Source organism: Nothobranchius furzeri, chromosome 16 (assembly GCF_043380555.1).
Source record: "Nothobranchius furzeri strain GRZ-AD chromosome 16, NfurGRZ-RIMD1, whole genome shotgun sequence".
Lineage (NCBI taxonomy): Eukaryota > Metazoa > Chordata > Actinopteri > Cyprinodontiformes > Nothobranchiidae > Nothobranchius > Nothobranchius furzeri.
In genome coordinates, this window is record NC_091756.1 from 20,860,641 (window position 1) to 20,868,093 (window position 7,453).

At 42.4% G+C, this 7,453-nt stretch overlaps 1 long non-coding RNA gene across 1 annotated transcript; it reads right to left on the reverse strand.

The window, feature by feature from the left end:
• Window positions 1–1,170: 1,170 nt before the first annotated feature.
• LOC139063475 (uncharacterized) lies at window positions 1,171–3,126 on the reverse strand. Its single transcript, XR_011516820.1, has 2 exons — window positions 1,835–3,126; window positions 1,171–1,664 (listed from the first exon to the last, which is right to left on the reverse strand). It is a non-coding gene; the product is annotated as an uncharacterized lncRNA (long non-coding RNA).
• Window positions 3,127–7,453: the final 4,327 nt, after the last annotated feature.

Sequence of the window (7,453 nt, forward strand, 5' to 3'; positions counted from 1 at the left end):
ATATGGGCGACAACTTACTGCCAAGAGTTGAACATCTGGGCTGCAGAGACGACATTTCACTGAAACATGACAGGGATGGCACGATCTGTGGTTGACAAGCACTGCCACTCCACCTCCTTTTCTTTTCACACTCCTCTTCAGATCTCTGTCTGCTCGTACAGTCAATCACAGTGGAATCGGGGATATGGTCCTGCAGCCATGTCTCAGTGAAACACATAAAACTACACAGCCGATACTCTGGCTGAGTCCTTGAAAGGGCTTGGAGTTCCTCCATCTTGTTGGCCAGGGATCTCACATTGCCCATTATAATCAATGGAAGAGATGGTTTTAATTTCCTCTTTCTCTGTCTCCATTTTGCTCCCGCTCTGCACCCACTTCTTGCGTTTTAGCTCATTTGGGATTTGTGACTTCAGTTGAGGTATTATTTCAGCCTTTTCAATGTTAATCAGCTGCTCCCAATTGTAAACCAGCTTGTTGCTATGGTTACACATCATAACAAATGCTCAAAAAGTGAAAAAATAGCAGTAAAAATCCTCTAAGCTTCACAGAACCAGAAACAGAAAAGTAAAAGGTCCAAAAAATACAGTTTTTCTTAAGATGGTAGAAGAAAAAAATGTCCAAAAACGGCAAAACTTACATGTAGTTAACAGAGCTACTCCAACAGTCACCCAGAGCAGCGCGAGAATTCCGTAACTGTAATGTACATTTTAATCATAAAAATAAGGGAAGCTGACACCCTGCAGTGTTATGTCTTCATGGTCAACAACCACTTTGTATTGAGTTTTAATGAGCCGTTCCACTCTGTGCATATTAGATGAGCGTTGTGGGAATCTAATGCTACAATATTGACACAGTGCAATTAGTGTGGGGTCATTAGGTCTGCTGCTTTTGACAGGAAGGGAAACAATAAGGGTATGAAAGGAATGCTGTCTGAGATGGAAAACACACACACACACACACACACACACACACACACACACACACACACACACACACACACACACACACACACACACAGGGCCGGAGTGGGACACATTTTCAGCCCTGGAGTTTCAGACCCCAGACCGGCCCACTTAACGAATTATTATTAAAATCATGTTAGAACTTTATATGTATAGTCTACAAAAGCACACTACTCGGTAAAGCCTTGTAATTCAGTGCAAGAAAGAGTTGCTTTACAATGTAGGTTTATTTGAACATCAGTGCACATCTCCAACATTGTTCTTTACAACACATTCTCTAACAATATAACAATCCACCTTCTGTTCAAACAGCTGTTCTGAGATTTTCAAACCTTTAAAATGAAATGACTCAGCACTCCCTTTCACACTTTTTCCAGTTTCCCTAGACTCGCCTGCACACAATTAAAATAATCATCTGTAAAGCTTTAGCACATTTGATATGGAAAACACATTTTTTGTAACCAATTAAAATATTTTCTATGGCAAAATATGCAGGCTTATTTCATTTTACTTTCATTCTAATAGCGATCTGTTGTGGGCTTTGTGCATTTACTAATAAAAATACATCAGGTCACTACTATTTGGACATTAAAATTATTATAATGAAACTGATGTTTGCACATGAGTTGGCTCACCTTCTATCCCAACGGGGGCAATACCCTCACTGCTGGCTCCTGGCTCTTCTTCTGACACTAAATCACACTGTGTGAAAATGGTCACAATTCAGCATTCATTTTCCTTTTTTACACGCTTTCTGATCAATGCTGAATCATCTAGCATTTTAGGACACTTTCATATAGAGCCAGGCTACACAAATAGCCTTCATCATATTAATTTTAATAATATTCAGTTCACTGACTCAATAATCCTACCTGTACATGTCCGCTCTGGAATGGTGGGCTTCTGTCTGGTGCTTATTAGGCCTACTGGATCTTGTGTTTGACTCTGAGGGGCTACAAGACAGTTTGGTGGCATCAGTCACATCATACTGTTAACTATATTACATAACGTTATGTCATGACGCCATATAATTCATTATTGATGCTTAATTAACTTGAATGGTGATTTGCAGCCGGTAAAGTTTAACATCTTGACTTGCCTTACCCGTTTTATCTTCATTTGAAGTTAAAGACCGCAAGCTTGTTTGAGAAAAAAAGGTGCTCATTTTTGCACATTTAGCTGCATCTGTTTCCAGCGCTTTCCTCTTTTTAATTCTTGCCTCCTCCGCGCCACCCTTGCTCTTTCTACTTTCCATCTTTCCGTCAACTGCGTGGTCACGTGGTGCGCACAGGCGCATATGGGGGAAAAAGAAAAAAAAAACGAGCTGCAGCCTGCAGGTAGAGACAGCCGGGAGGAGCGTATGAGATCAGCCCGGCGGCCTCAGTGCCATGACTGAACACCGGCACCCAAAAATAAAAATAAAATGATAAAAAACAAAAACGAGAGCACCGGCCCATGCGGCCCAAACATCGCGCGGCCCACCGGGAATTCTCCAGACCCTCCCGATTAGCCACTCCGGGCCTGCACACACACACACACACACACACACACACACACACACACACACACACACCTTCTTCGGCCATCCAGTGGTTTCATTTGGACAGACGCAACTGGAGCTCAGGGTGGAGCTAGATATCGTCTTAGTGTGCTCTGAGGCTGCATCTGTTTGTGTCGCCAGAGTAATGGCTGTTTTCTGTCTTTCACTTATATGCTGGCTGCTTACATTTTCAACAACGTTTTCCCAAATCATTTCATCCCGTTTAAATCCAGAGTCACGAGTAGCTCCAAGCCTCTATAAATGGCCACAGACTGCAGAATAGCTTCAGCTGTTTGGGCGTGTTGTCTGATTATTAATCTATACTGCCCCCAGACATCAGACAAACAGTGGACATGGTTATTATTACTGTGAACTAAAGCTTTTCAATTTCTAAAAAAATGCATTTAATCATTCAAATGTCACTGTGTGATATGAAATCAGACCCAAGACGGGCTGCATGGTGGTGCAGTTGTTAGCACGGTTGCATCGCAGCACAAAGTTTGCAGGTTTGAAACTCGGCTGCGGCCTTTCTGCGTGGAGTTGCGTGTTCTCCCCATGCATGCGTGGGTTTCCTCCGGGTACTCCGGTTTCCCCCACAGATCACAACGTGCCCTATAGGTTATAGATTGTAAGTCGCTTTGGATAAAAGCGTCTGCCAAATTAACAAACATAAACATAAACATAAATAAGCAAACATGTATAATTGCAAATAGAAAACACCTGCAGTGTTCCCGAGCCTTTATGTTGTCTCTCTGTTTAGTTGAATTACTGAAATAAATGGTCTTTGCACCAGATTCTACTTTTTCCAGTTTCACTTGTTTATACAATTTTACTCATAACGTAGTAAAAACATATATATGAATAAAAATGCTTAAAAATTTCAGTAGAAGAGGCACAAATATGATCTAGGACTTAAATTTACTAACGTTTAACACCAGAGCAGGTGTGACATATTCTGAGAATGACCAGAAACGCTAACTGTTTCCAGCTGGATTACTGGAGGATAATGGGAAGATAAACTGAATTGAATTGAATGAGAATTGAATAAAAGATCATGACGAAGAATTAATGATCTGACAATCAGGTGAGAGGACATTCTTTACATGGGAAGTCCCGCTGTCACGCCAAGAAGGAGATGGCTGCAGACCCGCAGATTCACGCCTGCAGCAGTGAGTCTGGTGTGATCTCCAGCCTGAACACAACTTTCTTAAATTTTACCACCTCCCTACGTGAGCGGTCACCTGTGCATGACAAATGATCTTGAATCTTATAGAAAATAAAAGTAATGTTAAAGTATCTTTTCTAGGTAACTAATTACTTTTAGAATGAGGTAACTGAGTTACTAACTCAATTACTTTTGGAAAAAGTAACTTCTTACTAAAACTAACTACTTTTTAAATGTAAGATCCCCACAACTGGTCTCAGGCCATCAGTGATTTTTGGGTTTACCCTCAGGAGTTTCTTCCCACACTAACACTCAGCTGGCAAAGATGTTTGATTTTGTTTCAAATGGGAAATATTGTTCATGTCTGGATTCTCTTTATAATTTTAAATCCTGATTAAATTATCTGAAACAAACTCTCCCTGATTGTTTGTATTTCTGAGCATTGGTGCCTCTTGTCTCCGGCCTACAAACGACTGAGCAGGCTCAAAGCCAGAACAACAAGACTAAGGAGCATGTTCTTCCATGAGATTGTGGGGCTCATGACCTTTGACCCTTAAACTGTCTTCTGCATCACATTCATGTGCATTTTTTATCTCTGTTTACAGCAAACAGAATTCAGATTTCTGTTCATAAACAAATACAATCCAAAAATGCCCTAATTTGTCCAAAAGACACAAAGGGCAAATATCCTCATAACATGCCGAGGCTGTCAATATTAAGAGGACCTCATTGGCTCTGTGGAGCAAAACACAACAGCTTAGTGTCACCGAGGGAAACATTGGGTGAAAATTGCATCCGTAAAACAAGTCCTCAGCAGCACACCTCATCAGAACAGAAGGTGAAATGGCTTTTATGGCACCCAGATTGCATGTCACACTGAATTTACACACTGTAGACGCCTTAACTCCAGCAGATTTATTTAGCCTAATCAAAACCTCAAGTGTTGCTCTCAGTCACTTCACTTCACACCTTCCCGTTACACCTTGGGACCATGAACTTATTTTGTGGCCTGTATAATTCTGCTGACAGCCAAAGCGGCCTGACGGAGGTTGGGGTGGTGGGGGACATGCAAGAACACAGACAACGTGAGGACTCCAGATCCTAATGAGCAGTTATGAAGACTTTGACCCTGTTGTGCAGAACTGTCGGGGTCATCTTTATGTAAAGATCCAGTGTTTGTGTGCGGGTTCTACAGGAACACTAACAGGTCTCGGACCAGTGGGTCTGAAAGGAGCGGCTGGTAACCGTTGTGTTACTCTGTCTTCTGATTGGCCAGCTGGAGTGGGGCTGCTGCTGCCGGCAGGAGAGGTTGTTTTAGATTTGTGAATGGAGGCCATGTGGACTGTTGGGTGATTGTGACTAGTGATGGGTGTATAGTAAAGTGAAGACATAACAGGTGTAGGGTACATTTGCTTCTGGTTCAGTCAAAGACTAAAGCATCAGCTCTTTTTTATCAAGGGGGATGTTCAGAATGCGGCGGTTTAAATGACTACAGAGAAAAAGCAACCCTGGTTTTCTAAACAATACGAAGTGACGTTATTATGAATGTTTATTCATCAAGTAAAAAACAGCAGTGTCTGTGAGCAGCCACATGAATCTTGCATGTTCTGATGGTTGTGTTGATGCTCATTATGGACCTACAAAATTCACCAGCACCATGGTAGTGAGTTTTTGTTTTTATACAGGAAAGAGGTCAAACTAGGTCACCCAAACTTTCCTGTATTTTCCACTGCATCAGCTTTAATGTTGGAGATAGTTTGTCACTGTCAGTGTTAGGGCTGGGCGATATGACGATTTTAAACCTTTTTACGATCTACACATCTGACGGTCTGTCATTTTTGAGAGACCGTTTTATCACGATTCACAGCTCTGCTGTTGAAATTCTGCCTCTGAATGAAAAGGGAACTTACCCCAGTCGAATGACACGCCTTTGTTTGACCCTTAACCAATCAGAGTGAGTCATAGTAATATATTAGTGCCCCGCTTGTTTTCACCTGTGTGTGAACAAACATGGCTTCAGCTGAGAGCGACAACGAGGTTTTCGTTCCGAAGAGGAACGCCTCGTCCGTTATATGGAACTGGTTTGGTTTTTCACCAGATGACAAAGAGCAGCGAAACGTCATTTACAAGGAGAGCATCAAGGCAAGTGATGGCAACACCACAAACTTGTTTAATCACTTGCAAAGAAGGCATCCCAAACAATACAATGAGAGCCAGCTGGCAGCTAAAGCTAAAGCCTGCGGCTGCAGCGGCTAGTGCTTCTTCCAGGCAGCAAACGCTAACAGAAACACACAAAACACTCCCTACGACAGAGGCAGCAGACGATGGAACAGCGTGACGTACCACTTGGTTAAAGATTTGTGTCCCGTGCGAACAGTAGGAGCGGGATTTAAGAAAATAATAAGAATATTGGGTCCGCGCTATGAGATTTCCAGCCGCAAGTATTTTTCGAACACCGCCATTCCACGCATGTACGCTGAACGCAAAGTGAGCGTTGCAGAAAATATTCAGAATGCGTAGTTTTTTGCTACCACAAGCGATCTCTGGTCCAGCCGCACATCAGAGCCGTATTTGAGCTTAACTATCCACTACATGAGCAACTGGGAGCTACATAGTATTTTGAACAAGTTAATGTTTGCACTTTAAATATGTTTACGATTTTAATTTATGTTAAGTTACTTGAAAAATTAGAAAAACTGATTTTTGTAATTGTTTCTCTCAGGGCTTTTATCATCTCTGGTGTGAGTTTAAAATATAAGTGTGTTAGCACTGTGCTGATTATCCCTAATATGAATAAATGTTTATTCATTCAGTGTTTCACTTCTTTAATACGCAATTGAAGTTATGCTATTCATGGATAAAAAATCGTGATAAAATATTGGAAAAATCGTGATATTCTATTTTTCCCATATCGCCCAGCCCTAGTCAGGGTTCAGAACCACCATCATAAGATCATAGCAGGCACCACTTCAGTTACAGCGAGTTAACATGCAGACAATTTTCTTTGTTTTCTTGTGACTTTTTTCTAAATAGCTCCCAACAGAAATGTGTCCTCATGTCGCTCATGGATGGAGGTGAAATTGTTGAACAGACAGCACACAGCTTGAGTTTACTGCTGCAGGACTTTTCATGTGAATGTAGCACTGATGGCTACCACAGGGTCACACACAACAGACCCTACACACACCAATGGCTCAGAATAGAGGCTTTATTTCACCCTTATGTCACACCAAGCTCTGGCATGACGCACCGTTTTTCCGTTTCTCAGTCTCGAAGATCCAGCTCAGCTCAGCACCTCTCATCCCGTCTCCGTCTCCTGCATGTATGAGAGTGGGAGCGTTGATTACTGATCCGCTCCTCCTGCGTCCCCACGCTCTCAGCGTGGGCTTGCAGATCACTCATGTGTTCCTGGTGCATTTCTGTCTAAGGACGACGCTGTCCTGCTTGTCCTACCTGCTTCAGCCTCCCCCACAGACCTGCACTTCCCCATGCATCAACCATGAATCTATGAAGGCCCATTTTGACAAAAAGTCTACCTCCCGTGTTTTACGAATAGGAGATAAAGTCCTTCTTCTGAGTCCCACGGTGGGCTCCTCGTTAGCACCTAAGTTTGAGGGTCCATTTGAAGTTGTGTTAAAATTGGGACAAGCGCAACTATGTAATAAAAACCCTCTGATGCGCAGAAAAAGTTTGTCACATAAATCAACTCAAACTGTTTAGTGTGAGGGAGTCCCCGCCCTCTCAGTCCTGTGTCACTGCCGCCCATGTCGTTACTCAACTTCCAGA